This window comes from Sus scrofa, chromosome 1 (assembly GCF_054392235.1).
Source record: "Sus scrofa isolate SSC_HxYL_T2T_F1_AM1 chromosome 1, Sscrofa_HxYL_maternal_Yorkshire_Landrace_v2.0, whole genome shotgun sequence".
NCBI classification, from domain to species: Eukaryota; Metazoa; Chordata; class Mammalia; order Artiodactyla; family Suidae; genus Sus; species Sus scrofa.
In genome coordinates, this window is record NC_139383.1 from 11,007,401 (window position 1) to 11,032,683 (window position 25,283).

Here is a 25,283-nt window from a genome sequence, read left to right on the forward strand (position 1 = left end):
TACCAGCCAGAGAAGCGTAATCCTCCATGCATGCTAAGTAGGGCTGTCCTGTTCGCTATCAGCCCCTTCATCGGCGACCTTCTGCCGCATTAGCACAGAGCTACTTGATCCAAGGCAAATACTGGAAATTGAAAAGGCAGAATGCCAGTGATTACAGCAGGTATCAATATTATTGTAATGATGCTTCGTTATCGTTAGGGAACTTAATTACTTAGGGAGAGTGAGAGGGCCAGGAAGGAAAGCACTGGGCCACCACTGCAGTCAGCATCTAGATTGGGCTGAGATGTGAGCACTCAAAGAGAGTCAGAACATGGGAGGAAGGAGCTGGGTCTAACAAGACCGTCATGAGCTTAGCAGGCTCGCATAGAGGATGGCTGGCCACTAAGATGATGCTTTTGGAATGCCCCTCACAGTGTCTGCTACCTAGTATGCTGTGTACTCCATAAACAAGAATGAAAGAGTCCATGAATATGGAGTTCCCGTCATGGCACAGTGGTTAACGAATCCGACTAGGAACCATGAGGTTGCGGGTTCGGTCCCTACCCTTGCTCGTGGGTTAACGATCTGGCGTTGCCGTGAGCTGTGGTGTAGGTTGCAGATGCGGCTCGGATCCCGCGTTGCTGTGGCTCTGGCGTAGGCTGGTGGCTACGGCTCCGATTAGACCCCTAGCCTGGGAACCTCCATATGCCGCAGGAGCGGCTCAAGAAATAGCAAAAAGACCAAAAAAAAAAAAAAAAAAAAAAAGAGTCCGTGAATAAACCAAACAAATAAACCAACCAGCTTACTGTAGTGGCATGCTAAAAACGATTTAGTCCATTAAAAATAAAGATGCTAAACTATCATATTTTGAATATTGATCTTCAGCAACTCAACTCCTTTTTAATGCAAAGCTAATCTTAGATTCCCAATCTGTTTTTTAACTGCCCCCCTCATCTGCCCCCAATGCCACCACCCCTGCTTCCCTTTTCCCATAGAGGTTTATAGTTCTTAGCCTGGTTGTTGGGATGTTATGATTCTAAAATGCAGAGTTCAAGCTGGACACATGTTTTCTTTTAACTCTGACCCCTAAATAGAAACATGGAGCATTTCTGAACACTCTAGGGCTGTGTTTGTGCTGAGCCAAGCCAGAATTAGCCCCAATTATTGACCTACAAATAGACTTGACCCAGCCTGCCCTGCTGGGTTCTGGGGAAAATTCATATGTCCACATTTATTGAATCAAATTTATTTATTTTTGAGGAGGCACAAAAGCCAAAGTAAACTTAAACTGCATTTGAATGAATTCATATCCAGTCCTTATACCATCAGCAACGTTTGTCCCATTGATCTCACTGCAAAGCCAGTTATTTCTTTGGCCCATTTGAGTATTAAAAAATCTGAAAAGGGAAACTGTGTTTTGGAGAAAGGAAGGTGGAAAAGTTAAGGTCAGAATGGAGTGTTTTGAAGGCAGATTAATTTAGGAGTCAGCTGTATTGCAGGGCAAAGGTTATGTTCACTCTTTGACGTTCACTCATCTTTACAAGTTGGCAACTCTTGTTGGGGCAACAAGGTAAACAGTGATGTCAGGCAAGCTGGGATTTTTTTTACGACTGTCTCCTTGGAAAAGCAGGTGCGGTCCTGACTGAAACCTCTTTCTTTGAATAAGAGATGGGAAGGACAGGGTATAAGTACCTTTCATGCTACCCAGGATGCTCCTTTCAGAGCCCACAGCCCAAATCTAACTGCAGGGTTTCCTGCAATATTGTCCTCCTGCCCAGTCTCCGTCCCTGTCCGGAAGCTCAGGCATCTTCATGCTGGGAGTTGAGGCTCCCTTGTTCCTCTAGAAGAGGAAATGCTTGCTTTAGGCCAAGGAGGTGTCCTGAAATCATCATTTCTTTTCCTGGGATAAACTCATTCCAGCATGGATTGAATGTAGGGACACTCCTTCCCCTCCAGGGAAAGCCCCGCCCTCCAAAGACTCTAGACCCAAGAAGAGGGCCCCATTGGCTGAAACACATCTAAAAAGTCCCAGACGGGAGGATTTCCGGGTTGCTTTTTTGTTATTTTTGTGCTGTACTTTTGAGTCATTTGGGAAGATTTTGATAAATACCCCCCTTCCCTGCCCCTTCATGTTCCAATACAGTTGATTTGGAAAGAGGCTCTTGTTTTCTCCATCTGGACCATTAGAAATCCCAGTGTGATGTGGTGGTCATTTATTTCGTGCTTCCTCCACAATGCTAAGCTTTTCTTTCTTTCTTTCTTTGTTCCTTTATTTGTTGCTAAACCCCCTCTCCCCAGCTTTTTAGCTTTCTATTTGGTTCCTGGGGTTCACGGCATAATGTCCAGAGTAGCACCGTTTCTCCTTGCATTGTTTACCTCTAGGTCTACAGTCTACCATCAACTCTGGCTGCTTATTAAAATACCCTGGTGAGGTTTTAAAATATATGGACACCTGGGCCCCCCTCCAAGACATTTAATTGGTGTTGAGTGGAGCTTAAAGTCAGCTTTGTTGTTTTTTTAAGTGAAATCCTCAAGGGCCATAAATACACACTGTTAAGTGAATTTGAAAGGCTCAATAATCTGAAGGCTCTGCCAATTCTGTTTTGTTTGTTTGTTTGTTTTTTATAACAGCAGAAAAAGCATGGGATGCATACTATTTTTTTCCCTGAGACATGTTTGATGAGTAATATTTTATAGTGATCAGGAAGTCACTTGCTGAATCAAAAATTTGCAGGGACTTTTGCGAGTGGCAGCATCATACTACTTTTACTCTGAATTTGAGGCAGAATAATAACTCAGATGGTCCGTGTAGGAGCACGGGCTTCGATGCATTCTTTGATATGGCTATTGATTAACATTTGTGGTTTAAGGGCTCCAGGGAGTAACATCCCCACAGGCCTTGTTTACTATAGGGAGTGTACCTCTGCCCAGTTGGGCATTAATCCCCAATCCCCTGTGACTCAGTTTCCAGGAAGAAAAGGGCAAAGAAACTCTGAGACTTACAGGACATTTCCACCCCTAAGACCTCTCTTGGACAAGGGCAGATATAGGTAACTGGGCAAGGCCAATGGGAAAAACCACATCTTTCTGGACCCCATGTTGGTACCCCCCACCTTTAGCGATGAAAACCCCTATAGGGCAATAGAGAGCGGGGGCTCTTCTCCCCCTCCCAGCAGCCCTGGAGCTCTCTGCTTTCCTGTAATAAAGACGTTGCTTGCTTGCTGCCTGTGTGTTCCTGGAGTTCATTCTTCAACTGCGTGAACAAGAACTCGGATTCTGGTACCATCTTTCCGGCATCAAGCTGTTACAGCACAAAGTTTTCTATAACCTTTCAAGCCAGGTTCAGATCTAGCGCCTCATTTGTAGTCACTGCAGAAAAGCTAATGCCTTCATAACTGTTTACCAGCTGAAATGGCACTGATACCTTTTTTTTTTTTTTTTTGGTATTTTTGGGGCTGCACCCATGGCATATGGAATTCCCAAGCTAGGGGTGAAATCCAAGCTGTAGCTGCTGGCCTATGCCACAGCCATAGCAGCTTGGGATCCAGTTCGGGTCTCCCACCCACAGCTCAAAGCAATGCCGGATCCTTAACCCTCTAAGCGAGGCCAGGGATCAAACACACATCCTTATGGATACTGGTCAGGTTAGTTGACTATTAAGCCATGATGGGAACTCCTTATTCTACATTTTGAGTTTAATGTGTACCCATCACATCCAGGATCCTCATTACAATGGAGAAAATACACATTCTATCTTTCTTGCCTATGGACTTAATTAACAAGAATTCAGCAAGATTAACTAGACATATGATCACCATACAAAGGTCAATTGTAATTCTAACAATAGCTATGAGAATTAGAAAATTTAATTTTACAAAAGTGTTAGAATGTGCAATGGCATAAAGAATATAAGGTAACTGGGAATTAATCCCATAAAATGCACATGTAACCTTTTTGGAGGAAAGGATAGCATTTAAAAATGCCAAAATACATGGAGCAATACGTCATGTTCATTAACAGCAAGTGTTAATATCCGAAATATGTTTGTTTATCTATAAATTGGATGGAATTTCATGCAAAGTCTCTTTTGCAGGGAATTTGACAGAATTATCCTAAAGTTACATGGAAAAATCAGAGGTTGGAGAATACCCCCAAGAGGTTAAAGAAGAAACAGTAGAGGGGCTTGCCTACCAGATATCGAAATACATTAAAAATCTATTTTAAGGCCATGTGTTATTGCCATATGGAGTGACAAATACACCAACCAACAAAACAGAGGATACAAATATAAATATAAATACACATGCATAGAAACTTGATTTGTGGCAGAGTTGACCTTTGAAATTAGTGGGGAAGGGATGAGCAATAAATGGAACTGGGAGAACTGGTTATTAATGTACTGAAAAAAAAAGTTACTAAAATCAGTACCACGTATTACCTCTGAATAAGAATAAATTCTAGGTTGCTTAAAGATTTGCTAGTGAAAAGCAAATTCTGAAAGTTTTGAAAGAAAATGTAACACAATATTTTTATTACTGAGGATGCGAGAGCATTTCTCAATAAGATACCAAAAGCACAAACCATAAAGAAAGAAATTGGTAAATTTGACAACATTTCTAAAAACTTCTTTATATCTAACAATCCATAAAGAGAGGAGGATTATAAAGTGGGATAAGATATTTGCAGCAAATGTGACTGAAAAAATTTTGCTGCTGAGAGTATTTGAACAAATTCCACAAAGCAATATGAAATAGATAAGCAAAATAAGTTAGAAGAAAATAAGGTAAACAAATAAATAGGTATTTCACATAAGCAATGGGAATAGGTGGAAGATACTTGAAAAATATTTAAACTCCCTATGGTTAGGGAAAGATGCATGAGATTCAATTTCAGACTCATCAAATTAATAAAAATTAATACGTCTACTATTAATAGGTGTCGGCAAAGAGGTGGAGAAAGGAATATTTCTTTTTTTTTCTTTTTTCTTTTTAGGCCACCCCATGGCACATGGAGTGTCCAGGCCAGGGACTGGATCCAAGTTGCAGTTGCAACCTGCACTGCAGTTTTGTAACCCACTGTGCTGGATCAGGGGTTGAACCTGCATCCCAGTGCTCCAGAGATGGTGCCAGTCCTGTTGTGCCACGGTGGGAACTTTAAGGAACATTTCTAACACTGATGTGTAGGCGTAAATAAATGAAACAACCTTGGAAAACAAATAGCAGGCTTCTGAAAAAGTTGAGCATGGTAATTCTCCTGGATGTAAACCCTAGAGAAACTCCCATGTGCCTACAAGGAGGCATCAATAAGAATGCTCCAAATAGGATTATTTGTAATGTAAAAATTTAAGAACCACCTAAATACCAACAGAAAAATTAGTAAATTATAGTACTTTATAGAACTATATTATGTTCATATACTGTAAAGTTTTGCAGCAATAGTTTCCTACACTTTTCACTCATAGAAAATAACATTTGTATGGCATGCTGGTATGACCGGGCGGGGGGAGGGTGGCACTTAGGGTCATTTATATTTAGAATGACTGTGGTTTGTCCAGGACAATACTGTTTTTTCCAAGCCTTTTCTAGTTCAATCAATTGTGTCAGTACAATTATTCACAGTGCCTGTTGCACTTTCAAAATATTCTAATTTGAGCAAAAGTTATATGAGCCCCCTTTGTCTATGGGGCTTAGTGAAACAATCTTCATTATGTTTTCATTTTGTCTATAAACATGATAAAGATATATATGTATATATTTATACATTTATATGCACATATTTTTTGGCCATACCTGCAGCATGTGGAAGTTCCTGGGCCAGGAACCTGCACACCACAGCAGTGACCCTAGCTGCTGCAGTTACACCAGATCCTTAACCAACTGTGCCACAAGGGAACTTCCTAACATACAAATACTATGGAAGTATTTATTTATTTATTTTTGCTTTTTTACGGCCACACCTGAGGCAAATGGAAGTTCCTAGGGTAGGGATCAAATAAGAGCTGCAGCAGCTGGCCTACACCACAGCCACAGCAACATGGGATCTCAGTCACAACCGCAACCTACACCACAGCTCACAGTAACGCTGGATCCCTAACCCACTGAGTGAGGCCAGGGATCAAACCCCTGTTCTCGTGGATACTAGTCGGGTTCATAATCCACTGAACCACAACGGGAACTCCTGGAAGCTTTTAAATATTAAGTATTGAACTAAAAGATAAATTTAGGCCCATTTAAAAAAATCAAGAGTTTTATTTGGGGGAAAATTCACTGCTCTCAGGTAGTGCCAAACAGGAAGTGTCTAGGAGCTCTCCATCCACAGGAGCCAAGGGAAGACTTTTATAGCAAAGGGAAAGCAAAGCAAGGAAATTATTTGATTGGCTGTAGTTTGCATGTTTGGGTTTTTTGGGAAAGGCTGGCTGGTCATTTGTGATTCGTTATCTTTAGGTTTTCAGGCTTTGGTTTGGTTGTTTGCATAGGCTGCTAGGGCATTCAAACCAGTCTAATGGCCTCCTTGTCTAATTAATTGAACAGAATATATGCGAAATAATTTTTAAAACTTTAATGAGCAGCTGGAATATATTCACATTGTTAAGTGATTTTTTTTTTGTAAAAGGTAAAATTGTGACTCCCATGAAACAATGAAATGAATGCACGTCAAAGATTTTATTTAGTTTATCAATTAATGAGGGATTCAGAAAAACGTTAAGTTCAAATGAGAATCCAAAGAAAAGACTCATACATAGGCAATCAGGAATGCTGAAATGAATTTACTAATAGAAGCAAACTGATCCAAGAGCCAAAGGACAATAACATGTAATGTTTGGAATCGTCTCTTCCAGGTGGGAAGAAATCAGTGACGATCTCCAAGAAACAAAGCTCATTTCCATTTCTATGAATAGGACCATTTGCGTTACCTTGAACCAGAAACATCGTCACCGCCAGCAGCCCTCTACAAGGTAACTTTTATCTCTACAGAGTTGCAAAATAGGTCAAAGACAGAGAACTTATAGACTGTCAGAGAATCAGACAACCCGGAAGTGCCTGCAAGACAACACAAAGAATTTTTCAAAGGACATCCAGGAACCTTGCTACTCATTTTTTTTTTTTAAACATGGAGCTAAAGTATCCAGAGTGTATTCATTTACTGATTCACCATTTTAATACCACTAATCTTCACAGGTAGAAACATTCAGTGAAAAAACATTGGCTCTCAGGCTTCTTCAAGTATTAAGCCTTCGTGTTTTCCTGTTTTTAAACTGTACCAGCAATACAAAATATACAGAGTATTTGTTTAATACCTTGTTTCAAAGTATTCATTTATTACTTTCAATATTTCACACTCAGTAGTTTGTTTTGGTATGTCTTTGCAGAACTAATAATGTTCCATAAAGCATTTCTCTTGAGGACTTCTAATGAGTGCTATTAACTGAACACTCTTAATAACATCTGCAGATTCATTCAACTGAAAGAAAGGCATGTTTTTATAGTTTCTGGATCAGTGTTGTCCTAAGTCATATAGTATGTTGACAGTAAGTGCAGTAATGACACCTTTTCCATCCCCTATGCTTCATTGGTTCAAAACCTAATATGTATTGATAACTTCAATACAAGGTGGTAAAAGAAGTGACTCTAAAATTGTTTGAGGCATTGTGTAATCTTTAGCTATTCATTCAACTCTCTTGCACCAGTTCCTTATAAATAAAGTCCTTTCCTGATTTGGCTTATGAAGACACATTTAAAAATCTAATCCTTTTGTGTGAGAAAGAGGAATGTTTTTTAGTAAATTTTAGTGTCATTATTGCTTCATTTAATGATTTTTCCATGTAAATAAGATATTAGGCTGAAGAAAAAAAGGATTAATAGGATATAAGACTCCAGATAGATAGATAGATAGATCTCGCAGGCTTGTCCTGTGAATCTGAGACTTTATAACTTTAATGAGAAAGTTACCTATCATAACAGAAAGAAAATAAACCTATTTGAATGTAAATTTCTTCAAGGAAGCCTAAAGTTTTACAAATTCAGGAAACTGAAATTTCAGAATATTTATTTAATGCTTTCTACACTCCTAAGAATATTTTATTTTAAATGTTTCATTGATGAATTTAGAAAATAAATATGTGGTAAGCAAAAACTCAAAAAACCACTAGTATTTGTTCAAAAGTTCTGTGAGATTTTGAGTTCTAAATCTGTATATGCCCATAATTACTTCCCTTCAATCAATGCAAATTAATGTTTTCAATTATTAGTGACTTGAAGAAATAAGCGAAAATTTCCTTTCTAAAGCAAAATTTCAAAATAATTATGAATATTAGGCATTCGATTTTGACTCGTCAGCATCAAATGTCACTAATAAATAAATATTAGTGTTTCTATATAATGTTTCTCCCCCATCCTCGTTTATCTTCTTCTGGAACTCCGATGACTGTTCATACTGTTTTCCTATTGTCTTAGTCTGTCCAGGATGCTACTACAAAATACCACAGACTGGCATTTAAATAATAGAAATTTATTCCCCGTAGTTCTTGATGTCATACTCTGGAATCAGGCTGCCAGCATGGTTGGTTCTAATGTGAGCCCTCTCCTGGTTTGCAGGTGGCTATTTCCTCAATCCTCAAATGGCAGAGAGCACAGAGGAAGCAAACTCTCTCCTGATTCTTATAAGGGCACTAGTCCCGCCCCTTACGACCTGGTCTAATCCTAATCACCTCCCAAAGGCCCTACTTCCCAAAACCATCACATTTAGAGTATCAACATACGAGTCTGGGGGAGACACAAACAGGGTCCACAACTTCTATCCATTCTCCAAATGTACTCCTTTTTCTTTAATAGTTTAAGTTTAAATTTTTGTATTTTTTATTTCTGGAATTTTATTCTTAAATATGATCTTTTTATACTCTCTTGGGCTTTACTCACATTTTTAGTTTCTTATTTCTCTAAGAATATTGAACATGTCCATATTACGTTCCATGTCTGAGAATTCCATTATTTTAATAGATTTGTATTTGACTCTAATATTTGCGTTTCCTGATTTTTTCTTTTGGTGCCTTATTTTGTTGTGCACGTTTGCTTCAGCTTTTGTTCCTTATTTTTATTTTTTACACTGTTCCCAAATCTCTTGAACTTGAATAATGTAATTTCATTGAGGTTTGTGTTGAAGGGAGTTCCTCCAAAATGATTTGTACTTTTGCCAGACAACCTGGGAATCCTATTAGCTTGGAATCACTTTATACTGAATTCTTAGTTTGAAGGTTTCATTCAGATCATACTGAGTATTACAAATTCAAGCTGTAAACTCTCTCAGGGCTAGCTGTTTACAGGTTCTCAGGGCAGATATTTTCCCTCTCAATTCTAAATGCAATATTTGAGGCAATTTCCCTGAAAGTTCCAATGGTCTGAAGGTCCATTTATTATTTCTAATGTATGTTAACACTGAGGATATATAGACTTTTGAAGGTCTATATATTAGACTCTATTAGAGTCTTCACTTTAGGCAGGTCCTGGACTTGGTTTCTTCTCTCTTGAGCCATATAAACCAAAAGCACCATATAAATATAGCTCCTTCAACAAGTACTCTAAAGCAAAACCTGGATTTAGTGTTTAACCGACTTTTCTTTGTTCTAGTTAACACTTGGTATATTAGTCAGGGTTCTCCAGGGAAACAGAACCAGCGGGATGTGTACAAATAGGGAGGGAGACTTTTACTTTAATAGTTGGCTCATGTGATTGTGGAGGCTTGTCAAATTGAAAATCTGCAGGGTAAGACCAAAGGCTGGAGACCCAGAGAAGAGTTGCTTTTCTAGTCCAATGGCTTTCTGCTGGCATCATTGTCCTTTCTTTCGGGGAAGTCTTTTTTTTTTTTTTTTTTTTTCCCCCAGTAAGGTCTTCAACTGATTGAATGAGGCCACCCATATTATGGAGAGTAATCTGCTTTACTAAAGGTCTCCTTATTTAAACATTAACCTCATCTAAAAAACACCTTCACAAAAACCTCTAGAATAATCTTGCACCAAATATTTGGGTACCCTGGCCTTGACAATTGACTTTTAAAATCAACCATCACAGTTGCTTTTGAAATTTGTTTGTATATCCATCATTTGCTTCACAGTTCTTCATTACATTAAGAAGCTATATATTTTTTAAATAAGTCATCTAGTATTGCTCTGCTGAGGTGTAGTATGTATACAAAAAAGTGCACAGAAACAAACAGCTCCATTTAATTAGTTTTGACAAATTTATACACTCGTGCAACCCTCACACAAAGTACGATATAGACCATTTTCAATAAAGAAAGTTCCTATTTGCCCTTTTCCAGTCAAATCCAACCCATTATTTAAAGGTACACGTTTCTGATTAATACTAAGGTAGATTAATTTTGCCTGTTTTGGGGTTGAAAGTAAAGGTACTCATATAGTACCTTTTGTGTCTTTAGTCTTTGAGATTGTTTAATGTATCAGTAATTCATTGCTTTCATTGTTTAGAAAGATTCCATTGTATGATTAATCCATAGATTGTTTATCCATTTCTTATTGATGGATATCTAAATTGTATCCAGTTTGGCTGTTATGGCAAAATCTATAAGTATTTTTGTAGAAGTATTTCTTATGGAAAATATGGTTTAATTTTTCTTGGATAATATTTAAAGTAGAATTGCTATTTTATAGAGTAATGTAGATTTAACTTTATAAGAAACTGTCAATTGTTTTCCAAAGCAGTTATGTCATTGTAGACAACCATGAGCAATATACCAAAGTTCCACTTGCTCAATATCCTCAACATTTACAAAAGTTAAGTATATTCCTGTATACCATCAAAAAGTGGAAAATAAAATAAATACTGTTAATAATAATAATAATACCATTTTTAGTAGCATAAAAATATCAATGAAGAATAAAACCGATGAAAGATTTGCAAAACTACAATGAAAACTACGAAGTATCTTTTTAGAGAAATTATAGACCTAAATAAATAAAGAAAAATACCACATTCGTGGATTAAAATTAATGTTGACCTCCTGAAGGTTTAGAATGGCTCACGACACATTCCTTATTCCTTACTACACACTCAGTGACATCATGTTGGTAGGTTACTATCAATCATGGTGGAAATATTTACACTATGTAAATTAGCAAATATTCTGAACTGGTGGCCTACTCTCTCTCAGAGACCCCATTGTTAAACATTTATCAGCACATCGCTGACTGGAATAGTCAATATTTTAAAGATAACTCTTCTCCACATTGATCTACAGATTTGACATAATCCCAATCAAAGTTCATCAGAATTTTGCAAAGAAATTTCAAAGCTAGTTCTAACATTTATATGGAACTCAAAGGATCTAAAATAGCCAAAACATTCTTGAAAAGGAGAAGTAATACTGAACTCATATTTATTTTCTTCAAGATACTATTTTAATAATATGTTTATAACCTTTTAAATTTATGTAAGGTTGGTAGCAATGCTTCCTATTTTTTTTCTGATCCCAGTGATTTGAATATTCTTTTTTTTTTCCTTCAAACTAGCTAAAAGTTTGTTGATTTTGTTGATTTTTTTAAAGGAACCAGCTTTTGGCTCCATTTACTTATCTCTATTTTCTTTCTTTTTTCCTTTTTTCCTTTCTTTCTTTCTTTCTTTCTTTCTTTCTTTCTTTCTTTCTTTCTTTCTTCCTTCCTTCCTTCCTTCCTTCCTTCCTTCCTTCCTTCCTTCCTTTCCTTCCTTCCTTCCTTCCTTCCTTCATCTATCAGAAGATTGTGATCACAGAAAAAACTACTGCCTCAAAATGGAGAGACAGGCAAATACAGAGAATCACAGCTTACTGGAGCAGAAGCCTAGCCTATAGATAGATAGAGTCAATAGCCTACCTCATATCTACATTTCAACGACATCAACAACAAAAAAAATTACAAGCCATTCTAAAAGACAAAAACACAGCTTGAAGAGACAGAGCAAACATCAGAAACACATTCAGATGTGGCAGAAATTTGGGAATGATCAGAACTAGAATTTAAAATAACTATAATTAATATACTTAAAAGCTCTAATGGAAAAAGTGCAAAGAACATTCAAGATGGGTAATATAGGCAGAGAAAAGCAAACTCTAAGAAAGAATCAAAGGACAAATTTTCAAAACCAAAAACACTGTAACAGAAATATGAAATGGTTTTGATGGCTTGGAATAGACTGAACAGAAGGTAATAAAAATAATAGTGAACTTTTTAAGAATGTCATTAGAAACTTCAAGAGTGAAATGCAAAGAGAAGAAAAGAAAAATATGAGACAAAATATCAGGAACTGTGACATACATACAATAGGAGTGACATACTTATAATGGGAGTATAATGGAACACACATATGAAAGACAAGAGAGAAATAAATAGAATAAAAAATATTTAAAATAATAATGACTGATAGTTTTGCAAAATTAATGACTGACACAAAACCACATATCCAGGAACCTCAGGTAATACAAAACAGGTTAAATACCCCAAATTCTACACTTATGTCATATCATATTCAAACTGAAGCCACCAAAAACAGAAAGAAAAGTTTGAAATAAGCCTGAGGGGGAGAAAAGAACACATTGCTTCTGGAGGAGCAAAGATAAAATGACACTGGGCTTTTTTTTTAGACATCATGCAAGCAAGAAGAAAATGAAGTAAAATATTAAAAGTCTTGAAAGAAAAAACCCACCAACCTAAAATTCTGTTTCTAGTGCACTCTCAGATAAACAAAAAATAAAGAACCCCCATAAGATTAGCCTCTTGTCTTGTGACAAGACAATTCTATGGAAAGAGTAGGTTTTGTGTTTTTTTGTTGTTGTTGTTTTTGTTTTTTAATCAGCAAATGGTAATAGGACAATTGGATAACCACATGAGAAAGAATGAAGTTGAAGCTATATCTCATACCATATACAAAAATTAACCCCTAAATAAATCAAAGACCTAAATTTAGAACTAAACTATTAAACTAGAAGCAATATTCAAGACCTTGAGTTTGGTGAAAGATTCTTAGATATCACCAAAACATGAGCAACAACAACAAAAAAATTGATCAATTGCATTTGATCATAATTAAAAATTTTGTGCTTCAAAGGACATTATTAAGAGAGTTCCCATCAGGACTTAACTGTTAACAAACCTGACTAGTATCCATAACAACACAGGTTCGATCCCTGGCCTCGCTCAGTGGGTTAAAGATCAGGCATTGTTATGAGTTGTGGTGTAGTTAGCAGATGTGGCTCGGATCCCGCATTGCTGTGGCTGTGGTGTAGGCTGGCAGCTGCAGCTCTGATCCAAACCCTAGCCTGGGAACTTCTATGTGCTGCAGGTGCAACCCTAAAAAGCAAAAACTAAAAACAAAAGACATAATCAAGAAAGAAAATACAACTTAAAGAATGGGAAAAATATTAGTAAATAATATATCTCCATGGTGGAATAGAAGGACTGGAGCTCAACTTCTCTCCTAAAAACAACAAAATTCACAACTAAAGGCTGAGAAATCTCCACCCAAATGGATCAGAAACCTTAAAAAAGATACCTTACTCCAGAAGAAAAAGAGGAGGCCACATCAAAAGGTAGGACGGGCGATTTCGTGATATAAACAACCCCATACCTCTGGGGTGGGAAGCTCCACGGACTGAAAACTAACTGGTTCACAGAGACCCACCTACAGGAGTGAGAGTTCTGAGCTCCACATCAAACCCTCACATGCAGGGACCTGGCACTGGGAGAAAGAGCCCCTGGAGCATCTGGCATTGAAGGCCAGTGGGGCTTGTGCACAGGAGCTCCACAGGACTGGGGGAGACAGAGACCCCATTCTTAAAAGGCACACACTGACTTTCACGTGCACTGGGTCCCAGGGCAGAGCGAGGTCTCCATAGGAATCTGGGCCAAACCTGACTGCAGTTCTTGGAGGACATCCTGGGAAAACAGGGGTGAATGTGGCTTGTTGTGAGGGACGGACATTGAAAGCAAAGCTCTCAGGAATATTCAGCAGCTGCCTTTCTCTGGAAGTGGCCGTTTTGGGAAAATCTGGCCCTACCCGTCAGTCAGCGCTGAGAAGCCCCAGGGCAAACAACAATCCAGGTGGGATCACAGCCCTTCCCCTCAGTAAACAAGCTACCTAAAGACCCCTAAATACCCCTTGGGCACACAGCTGCCTCTAATCCCATCCAGAGACTAAGCCCCACCCACCAGAGGGATTAGAATCAGCTCCACCTACCAGTGGGCAGGCATCAGCCCCACCCATCAGGAAGCCTACAGCCAGCCCCCATACTGACTTCAGCTACAAGGGGGCAGACACCAGAAGTAAGAGAGGCTACAACTCTATTATCTGTAAAAAGGTCACCACACCAAAAACCTATAAAAATGGAAAGACAGAGAACTATAACTCAGACGAGGGAGAAAGGAAAAACCTCAGAAAATAAGCTAAGTGATGAGGAGATTCTCAGCCTCCAGGAAAAAGACTTTAGACTGTTGATGCTAAAGATGATGCAAGGCATTAGAAATAAACTGGAGGCAAAGATGGATAACTTTCAGGAAACACTGAGCAAAGAGATACAAGATATAAAACTTAAACAAGAAGAGATGCAAAATACAATAACAGAAATAGAAAATTCACTAGAAGCAGCTAACAGCCAAATACAGGAGGCAGAAGAACGAATAAGTGAGGTGGAGGACAGATTAGAAGAAATTATGGATGCAGAATAGAAAAGAGAAAAAAGATTGAAAACAAATGAAGAGAGTCTCAGAGAACTCTGGGACAACGTGAAATGCTCCAACATCCGTATTACAGGGGTACCAGAAGGAGAAGAGAGAAGGGGACAGAAGAAATATTCCAAGAGATAATAGCCGAAAATTTCCCTAACATGGGAAAGGAACCACTCACTCAAATCCAGGAGGCACAACGAGTACCATATAAAATAAACCCAAGGAGGAATACACTGAGACACATATTAATCAAACTGACCAAAATTAAAGACAAAGAGAAAATCTTGAAAGCAGCTAGGGAAAAGAAACAAATAACATACAAAGGAACCCCAATAAGGTTATTGGCAGATTTTTCAGCAGAAACTCTGCAGGCCAGATGGGAGTGGCATGATATACTTAATGTGATGAAAGGAAAAAACCTCCAACTAAGATTACTCTACCCAGCAAGGCTCTTATTCAGATTTGTAGGAGAAATCAAAACCTTCACAGAGAAGCAAAAGCTGAGAGAAGTCAGCAAGACTAAACCAGCCTTACAACAAATACTAAAGGAACTTCTCTGGGCAGAAAAGAAAAGACAGCAACAGGAAACAAAAATTCCACAAATGACAAGGCTCACTAGTAAAGGTATATATACAGTAAAGATATGAAATCATCCATGCACAATTATACCAACAAAATCAGAAATCATGAGAAGAGGTGGGTACAAATGCAGGACACTGGAGATGAACTTGCAAATAAATTAAAACAATCTCACATATATAAAGACTCATATCAAAACTTCAGAATAACTGCAAACCAAAAATCTACAATTGATACACAAACAAGGAATCTCTGGAGAAGAAATATATCTCATAGTAAATAAGTGCATAATCCACCATGAAGGGGGTCATTTGACATCATTCTTGGAATGCTGAAGTCTTCTTAGATCTTATTCTGATTTCCTCTCCATCAAAGAATTCATGATAATTATAATTAAATAATGCAACTGTATAATTAAATAATACAGTTCTACAATCATATTATTAATAACCATTTCTCTCCATGGTACAATGTAAGGTCTATAATGTCTTGTTTATCACACACCTAGAATGGTGTAATACCTATACTGAAGAATCAATAAGATGTAACAAATTGTGAGAACATATTTATATAGTTACACTGTTTTTTAACCAACTTATGCATTTTATATTTTACTTATTTTCAGAGGGTGTATTATTTTTGTTATTCTTACCAGTTAAGTTATTCTTTTTATTATGCTATATAAAATAGTTAATGGTATATAAGGCTTTCTTCTTTATAAATTTTAGTTGCATAATATAGAAAAGTTTAATATAATGCTAATATTTAAAGAAAAATTGAAATGTTATAGATAATACTAAATAGTAAAGATGAAAGCCATACAAAATGGGATAAAGTGTAGAATAAATTTCCTATTTGTCTCAGCCTATTTTCCATTCCACTTCTCCAGAGGGAGTCACTTAATCTCTTTCTTAAGATCCATGGTATAATAATCTGTGTGAATGTAATTGTGTTTAAATATATGTATTTTATTCTGTCAAAAAAATAAAAATAAAATTTCGAAAATAATAATAATAATAATAATATATCTCATAAGGGCCTTGTATCTAAAATATATACACAACTCAGTAATAAAAAGACAAATTACCCAATTAAAAAATTGGCCAATTAATAGGCATTTCTGAATAGACATTTCTCCAAAGATATAAAGATGGCCAATAGGCACATAGACACTCAACATCATTAGAATTAGGAAAATGAAAATGAAAATCAAAATGAACTATAACTTGATACCTATTAGGATGGCTAGAATAAAAAAATCAGATAATAGCAAATGTTGGTGAAGATGTGAAGAAATTAAAACCTTTACACACTTCTGGTGGGAATGCACTCATTTTGGAAAATAGTATGGCCGTTCCTCAACAGATTAAACATATAGTTATCATAAAACCTAAAACTTTCACCCAAAGGCATATACCTAAGAAATATTAAAACATGTCCACACAAAAACTTGTACATGAATATTCATAGTAGAATTATTCACAACAGCAAAAAAGGTGAAAACAACACAAATGTCCATCAACAGATGGATGGATAAACAAAGGTGGTATATCCATGCAAAGAAATATTATTTGGCCCTTAAAAGGAATAAAATGGTGATAAATGCTTCAACATAGATAAATCTTGAAAACGTGAAAAAAATGAACATAGCCTCTTATAAAGTTCCATACATATGAAAGTATGGAATAGGCAAATCTACAGAGACAGACAGTAAATTAGTGGTTGCTTCATCTAGTGGGGACTTGGGTAGGATAAAAGGGATGATAGCTAAAGAGTATGAGGCTCTCTCTCTATACATGTAAATATACAGACTAATATAAATGTATATAATTAAGATACAATTTCACATAAGCTGTACAGTATTATCAGTTATAGTCACCATGCTGTACATTATATCTCCAGGACTTGTTAAAATAAACAAGGCATAACTGGAAGCTTGTATCTCTTGATCAACTTCACCGGTTTCGCCTCCCCACACTCCCTCCCCTCTGGCAACCACCAATCTGTTCTCTGTATCTGTGGAGACTTCTTTTTGAGATAATTAAGAGAAACATTCTAAAATTGACAGTGGTGATGCTTGTACATATCTGTAAATACACATCAAATTGTATAATTTGCATGGGTTTTGTGTGACAGGTGGATTGTATTGAGTTTTAAACTCCACCTATTTAAGTTACTATTTTTCGGTCCATGGTATCAGTGTTTAGATTACAGGCATGTTTACATTTATTTCATTCACAGTGCCGTCATATATCTCAGGGCCGCTCTCTGCTTTCATTGTTGCCTCTTGAAGTATGTCCTTTAAAAGTTTCTTTGGTAAAGGTATTTTGGTGGTGACCTCTGTTCTTGTTGATCTGAAAATGTATCTCATCCTTCCTCTTAAAAGTTTTTCTTAATATAAAATTCTAGATCGATAATTATTGTCTGTCTGCACTTTGAAGATATTGATTTATTCTATTAACTTCTAGTGTTACTGTTGAGAAGTCATCTGTTTTTCAGTTTAATTGTTATACTTCTGTGTGTGAATTTTTAAAAAATCTAGCTGCATTTAGTGTCATCTCTTTGTCTTTGGTAATCTACATTTTTGCTCTAGTATCTATAGAGAGGTCTATGTCTTTATATTTATCCCATTTGAAATTCATTAAATGTCCCAAAATTGAATATTTATCTTTAAACAATTTTCAAAAACGATCAGCTATTATACAGTTTAATATTTATTCTCCCTCCCATTCTTTCAAATCCTCTTTTTCTTTGAAACGCCCATTAAGTGACTGCTGGATAATTTTATCTTTCAGGTCTCAATTTTCATGCTTTCAATCTCTTTGTCTCTCTGCTTCTTTTTGGATAATTTCTCCATACATGTGATATAATTCACTAATTCTTTCTTCAGCTTTATGCAATCTGATACTAAACTTTTCCTTTGGATTTTCAATTTTAATGATATACATTTTTAATTTTAATAGTTTCTTAATGTCTTTGACAGTTTTGAGTATCTATTTTAGTTACTGACACTGGGAATACTCACCCAGTCATTTTCCCTCTTGCACCAGCACAACTGTATAAACAATGGGCACTTGTTCCAACTGAAACTCACAACCCCATTAGCCTGCCTCTCAGTGTCTCTGGCCTTTGTGTGATTCCTAGTTGAGTTGCTTAGAGAAGGCTGTCCCTCTAAACATCCAAACTTGGACAAAGAGGCCAGAAGACAAGGACAATCTAATTTAAAGACAAGGCTGCAGGACTTCTAGAGTCCCCTGGGAAAGTCTGTGAACTTTAGCAAATGCATGCGTAGACACAAGGAAGAATTGCTTGCTTCAGTCTGACAGATAATTCCTCTACTGGGATGAAAGATCCATCTCTTATCCTTCTGGGAGGCTAGGGAAGTTAAAACATAGCAGGACAGCTTAACAGGATTCCTCGAAGCAAACCTTATGTGGCCTGGTGGGTGGAGGCACCTGAGAACTGAGAAGCTCAGAAGGTTCCTCAGGATAAATCACATCATTGTGCATGTACAGCATGCATTCTTTCATGACATATTACTGAGAATTTTCTATGGAGTTTCAGAATACTCAGTTCATCATATTTGTCAAATGTCAAAGTCTTAAACATTTTTTTACAAGCATGATTCAGACACCAATCCACTGTCTTTCAAATCACAGTGGATAAAAATGCAGCCTGCAGGAGTTCCCATCGTGGCTCAGGGGAAGCAAATCTGACTAGTATCCATGAAGATGTGGGTTCGATCCCTGGCCTCACTCAGTGGGTTAAGGATCCGGCATTGCTGAGAACTGTGATATAGGTCGAAGACACAGTTTGGATCTGGCATTGCTGTGGCTGTGGTGTAGGCCAGTGGCTACTGCTCGGATTGGACCCCTAGCCTGGGAACCTCCATATGCTGCAAGTACGGCCCTAAAAAGACAACAAGAACACCAAAAAAATGCAGCCTGCAAAGTGATCACCTTGAAATCTCTCCTTTGGTTTCACGTAAGAGAAAACAAGTCCTACTGGTTCTCCATGGAGGTAGAGAGAAAAGAATAACATAGCAGCCCCCAAGCTTTTCCTCTTGCCTTCCATTCAACCTTTTAATAACCTTGCACCTCGGGATTGCAAGGTTATTAAAGCCTTGGCATTCTGCATTTGTGAATATGATACTATTTGCCCTGTGCATTTTTGTTTTATTTCTTTTTTAAATATTAAAACTATTTAAATTATTTTAAATTTTAAATTTAAAAATATTTTGAAATATCAGCCTGAACTGAGGCAGAAACAATCCCATTAAAAAAATCTATGGCATCTTCATGTTTATATTTCACTCATATACCTGTAATTCTCAGTGTGTTCCATCCATTAAAAACTTTGAATACATTATTACATTCTAGACAATAAAAATACCAAAGACAGAGTTTTAAAAGAATGGTATAAGACAAGTATGAACAGAAATTCTCATTTTTCTTCATCTATGCCAATCTGTTACACCTCCTACTTTGGGGATCAAAGCTCTGAAAAATAATGAGGGTTTGACTCAATTTATAAATTACTAAAGCAGCAAAATTTTTGAAAAATATTTAAAAATGCTATGAGCTTTTTAAAAGTTATAATTGGTACAAGAATTAACTTTCTCCATTAAGATTCTAAAAAGAGGGAGTTCCCTTCATGGCCCAGCGGTTAATGAACCCAACTAGGATCCATCCCTGGCCTTGCTCAGTGGGTTAAGGATCCGGAGTTGCCGTGAGCTGTGGTGTAGGTTGCAGACACAGCTCGCATCCTGCATTGCTGTGGCTGTGGTGTAGGCTGGCAGCTATAGCTCTGATTCAGCCCCTAGCCTGGGAACTTCCATATGCCAAGGGTGCAGCCCTAAAAAGCAAAAAAGAAAAGAAAAAAGAAAACATTCCCAAGACAGGACTATAAAAAAAAAAAAACAACCCTGTAGTTATGAAGCTGCAGGCATATTTGGAATCCCACACAAAATGTACTTTCTAGTTATCCACCACCTCTTCAACAGACTCTCAAAGGAATTGTTAAATATGATTATTTCTCATGGTTTGAGACTTTTAAAAAATGACACAGCATGGGCTGGTAGACACTTCGGTATTTGTTGCTGGTATATTTCTGAGCTGTGTGATAACGGCTTCCTGCTCCAGGAGTTATATCTATGAGAAACCTGCACTCTTATGATCATATATGGGAACTGCCACCACAGCTGTCCCAAACCATAAAATGGCTCTTCTGAAGAAAGGATTCCAGCCCAAAAGAGAAATTTAAAAATAAATCTTGTTCACTGGTTCTTATTTAGCCAAGTGATGTGGTTACAGATACTGTCAAAGTCACTAAGCTATAGACCAGCAGAGATTATCAGCAGTTGATTGGTTCCTGTTTGATTGTCCTGTTTCATATAAATACCTGTTTTAGTCCATCCAAGTTGCTATAACAAAATAGCACAGACTGAGTAGCTTATACACAACCAAAATTTATGGCTCACAATTCTGGAGTTGGGAGTCTCAGGCCAGGGTACCAGCCAGGTCAGGTGAGGGCCGTCATCTGGATTACAGACTCCCAACTTCTCTTTATGTCCTTACATGTCAGGCATGTCTAGGGAGCTCTGTGGGGTCCTTTTATAAAGGCCACTAACCCCACTCATGAGGGCTCCACCCTCATGGCCTAAGTGCTTTCCAAAGGCCCATCACCTAATACCGTCACACTGGGCATGTACATTTCAACATATGACTTTGGGAGTGGACACAACATTCAGACCACAACAGTGTCATTTTTTTGGGAAAAGTAAACTTGAGACTTAAAAGGAAACACCTGTGGTCATATCAGTTTCATAGACTCTTCCCTTTATTTTTTGCTTTCTCTTTTTTCAAGAGTTGGAGCTCCCACTGTGGCTCAGCAAGTTAAGAACTCAACATAGTGTCGTGAGATCACGGGTTTGATCCTCAGCTTTGCTCAGTGGCTTAAGAATCTGGTGTTGCCATGAGCTGTGGTGTAGGTTGCAGACATGGCTCAGATCTGGTGTCGCTGTGCCTGTGGCGTAGACCAGCAGCTGCCACTCCAGCTCCAATTTGACTCCTAGCCTGGGGACTTCCATATGCTGCAGGTGTGGTCATAAAAATATTAAAAAAAAAAAAAGAGAGAGAGAGAGAGCAGTAAAGTAAAATATATCTAAATGAAATCAGTAAATGGCCTGAGGACCAAAATGCTCCTCTTTCCTACTATTTTTAGGTCATTTAAGTTTTACACTCAAAACTTATTTATGGAAATCAACGGCCCCTCTCTCTGGCTCCTAATTTTATCTGAAGTTTCCAGTGTGGGTTAAGTTTAGTCTTAATTATTTTTGCCATCTCTAGTGAGGTTAAGAGCTAAAAGTGGTGCACTCGCTCTATGGGCCTTAAATAGTATTTGGCTGAATGCCGCTAGATTCCAACAGAATATTTTCAATAGATTTCAGCAACTCTGAGCACACTTTACTGTTAAATAATAATGATGTTGCTGTGAAGTGCTTGTCTAGTATAAGTGAAGACTGCACACATTGTCCATCATCTTGTGGGAAAGATCATTACCTTCATGTTTCAAATGGTAAAACTGAGGCAGGGGATCCAGGGGATTTGCCAAAAGCAGCATTCCAAGTCAGGTAAAAACAGAATCTCAACCTTCGCCAGTCCCCGACTTTTAGTCCCTGTCTCCTTTAGAGCCACTTTTATAATTGTGTGTGTTTCTTCCTCCCCTCTCCCTTTCTTAAGGAGAAAGATGTATGTTTTTAAAGGAACACACTTATATTCTTAAATTTTTCATACCTTGGAATGCATAGGTTAGTGAGCATGGAAGTCGTTGAAATTAACCTAATTACTCTGGGAAAAACCCAGACGTTAAGATTCAACTCAGGTGTAGACCACAGACATTCAGCTGTAAAGCCATATTCCCTTCCATCCACTTCCTCATGTCTCCCTTTAGGGTTATTTGTGCAAAAAGGCAGGGAAAGTCATTATTATCACTACATCGTTTTGCCCTAATTCCTTTTGAGAAAACTTGCCATCTCCCCACCTATGGGTCCTTGGAGGCATTTCTAAATCAGAGGTGTTACACACATTTTTCCACAGGAGGTAATTTTTTGGCAGAAGGGTGGGCCGAGCCCACACATGGGGCTCACTTTCTTTCTGCTTCAGCCAAGTGCCAGGTGGTCACCTGTACATCCCTTGGCGGAAAGGGCTCCTTTCATGGATGGAAGGCATGTGGACCAGCCTTGAGAAATGCTCAGGAGGACAAAGCTCAGGGCTGTGGACTCAGCTGACAGTGAAAAAGATCAAGAACCAAGAGCCTGAATTGGATAAATCCAGGAAAAGAAAGACTTTAAATGGAAACATAAAAAGTAAACCTTATTACTATAGGCGAGGAAGTAGGAGTTTACTTATTTCGTCTTTTATCACTATCACGAATATAGACTTTTCACTCTATTTTTGTAAGCTAGTACAGAAACTTGGCTAAAAATGAAAGCCCCCCCCCCTTTTAATCCGCTGCTGATTTTGAGGAAAGGTGCAAAAAATAGAGGAGAAAAGTAATTGATACACTGCAGTGACTGGACATTTATATATTTTACACTTTCCTATATGTAGGTCTGAGTTAGACGTTGTGGGTGATATATAGAATTGTAGCACATGGTTTCTATTCTGAAAGAGCTAGAGAAAACCAAATATATATATAGATTATATATATGTATGTATAAAGATTATGTAAGACTTAAAGTCTTATGGTCATCCTTTGAATTGCTAGAGTCCAAACGAAAAGCCTTTGCGGAAATTTGATATTCGAAACTTCATTACAGAAATGGTATTAAAAAGTATTGTCTTGACATCCAGGTCAGTTTATAAATCATTTAATTCCTGATCAACTGCTCTTCTGTATATTTCCAGTAAGTATATAAGAAACAAGATGAAATGAAATTGGCTATGTCTTTTAAGCATTGCGACAATATTTTTATTTATTTATTTGTCTTTTGTCTTTCTAGGGCTGCACCTGCGGCATACGGAGGTTCCCAGGCTAGGGGTCGAATCGGAGTTGTAGCTGCCAGTCTACACCACAGCCACACAGGATCTGAGCCACTTCTGCAACCTACACCACAGTTCACGGCAATGCCAAATCCTTAACCCACTGAGTGAGGCCAGGGATTGAACCCGCAACCTCATGGTTCCTAGTCGGATTGTTTCCACTGAGCCATGATGGGAACTCCATATTTTTATTTTTTTTGAAATTTTTCAGTGTAATTTTATTTTATTTTTTTTATTTTATTTTCCCACTGTACAGCAAAGGGATCAAGTTATCCTTACATGAATACATTTTCCCCCCACCCTTTGTTCTGTTGCAACATGAGTATCTAGACATAGTTCTCAATGCTATTCAGCAGGATCTCCTTGTAAATCTATTCTAAGTTGTGTCTGATAAGCCCAAGCTCCCGATCCCTCCCACTCCCTCCCTCTCCCATCAGGCAGCCACAAGTCTATTTTCCAAGTCCATGATTTTCTTTTCTGTGGAGATGTTCATTTGTGCTAGATATTAGATTCCAGTTATAAGTGATATCATATGGTATTTGTCTTTGTCTTTCTGGCTCATTTTACTCAGTATGAGAGTCTCTAGTTCCATCCATGTTGCTGCAAATGGCATTATGTCATCCTTTTTTATGGCTGAGTAGTATTCCATTGTGTATATATACCACATCTTCCAAATCCAATCATCTGTCGATGGACATTTGGGTTCCAAATCCAATCATCTGTCTCGATGTCCTGGCTATTGTGAATAGAGCTGCAATGAACATGCGGGTGCATGTGTCTCTTTTAAGTAGAGTTTTGTCTGGATAGATGCCCAAGAGTGGGATTGCGGGGTTGTATGGAAGTTCTGTGTATAGATTTCTAAGGTATCTCCAAACTGTTCTCCATGGTGGCTGTGCCAGTTTACATTCCCACCAACAGTGCAGGAGGGTTCCCTTTTCTCTACAACCCCTCTAACACTTATTATTTGTGGACTTATTAATGATGGCCATTCTGACTGGTATGAGGTGGTATCTCATGGGAACTCCATATTTTTAAAAAGCAAAACATATTTGTAACAGACATACTGTCCAGACACCAGACCTACAGGGCAAATCAGTTCTTCCTGACCTCCTCCCACTGCCATTTCTAAAGAAGGACAGGTTCATTCCGTCTTAACTAACATTAGTCAAGCATTTCATGCCGTGAAAAGGGGGGGTCACCATTATTTTATTTAAAAAGTGTGTTCAAAAATTGCTTAATTCTGGTGGAAGTGTCTTGCCAACATCTAAAGGCATTTGATTAAATATTATTGGAGCAAATGATCATGTTTTTGGCATTTAACCCCCTCTATGGATGGCAAAATGTAACCGCCCTATGAGGAATTAAAACTGGTTCATGCAGCTAGGAGTCAGGTTGCCGTCCTTCCATTGAGAAGTGGATCAACAGTGGGTAGCAGATGGAGGGAGAACTTGAGTTCCTGCAGCAGTTTGATTAGAAAGGGAGGAAGGAAACAAAGACACATGAACAAATTCCATTCCTATAGAACAGACTGTGAATGGAGTTCCCGTCACGGCTCAGTGGTTAACGAATCAGACTAGGAACCATGAGGTTGCGGGTTTGATCCCTGGCCTTGCTCAGTGGGTTAAGGATCTGGCATTGCCATGAGCTGTGGTGTAGGTTGCAGAAGCGGCTCGGATCCTGCTTTGCTATGGCTCTGGTGTAGGCCAGCGGCTACAGCTGTGATTCGACCCCTAGCCTGGGAACCTCTGTATGCCGCCGGAGCAGCCCTAGAAAAGGCAAAAAAATGGAAAAAAAAGAACAGACTGTGAAGGATGGAGCCCTCTTAGGCGGAGTCTTGATAAGACAGAAACATTGAAGCAGAGAGAAAAGTTTGCACAGGGCTGCTTCAAGGGACAAGCATATTAGCTCATCTTTCTGCTGTATCCTTTCAACAGGCTATTTTAAATACTGCAGCAGCATCTGCCCCAGACTCTAGA

At 38.0% G+C, this 25,283-nt stretch overlaps 1 long non-coding RNA gene across 9 annotated transcripts in view; it reads left to right on the forward strand.

Annotated features, from left to right (window-relative positions):
- LOC102161179 (uncharacterized) overlaps window positions 1-25,283 on the forward strand; it is a 708,589-nt gene that overhangs the window by 677,573 nt on the left and 5,733 nt on the right. For 8 of the 9 annotated variants that reach the window (XR_014844208.1, XR_014844205.1, XR_014844201.1 and 5 more), the window contains one exon: window positions 6,818-6,934. This is a non-coding gene — a long non-coding RNA (uncharacterized LOC102161179). Of the gene's footprint in view, window positions 1-4,971; window positions 5,124-6,817; window positions 6,935-25,283 lie in introns of all 9 variants that reach the window. The other variant, XR_014844206.1, reaches the window with a different exon arrangement.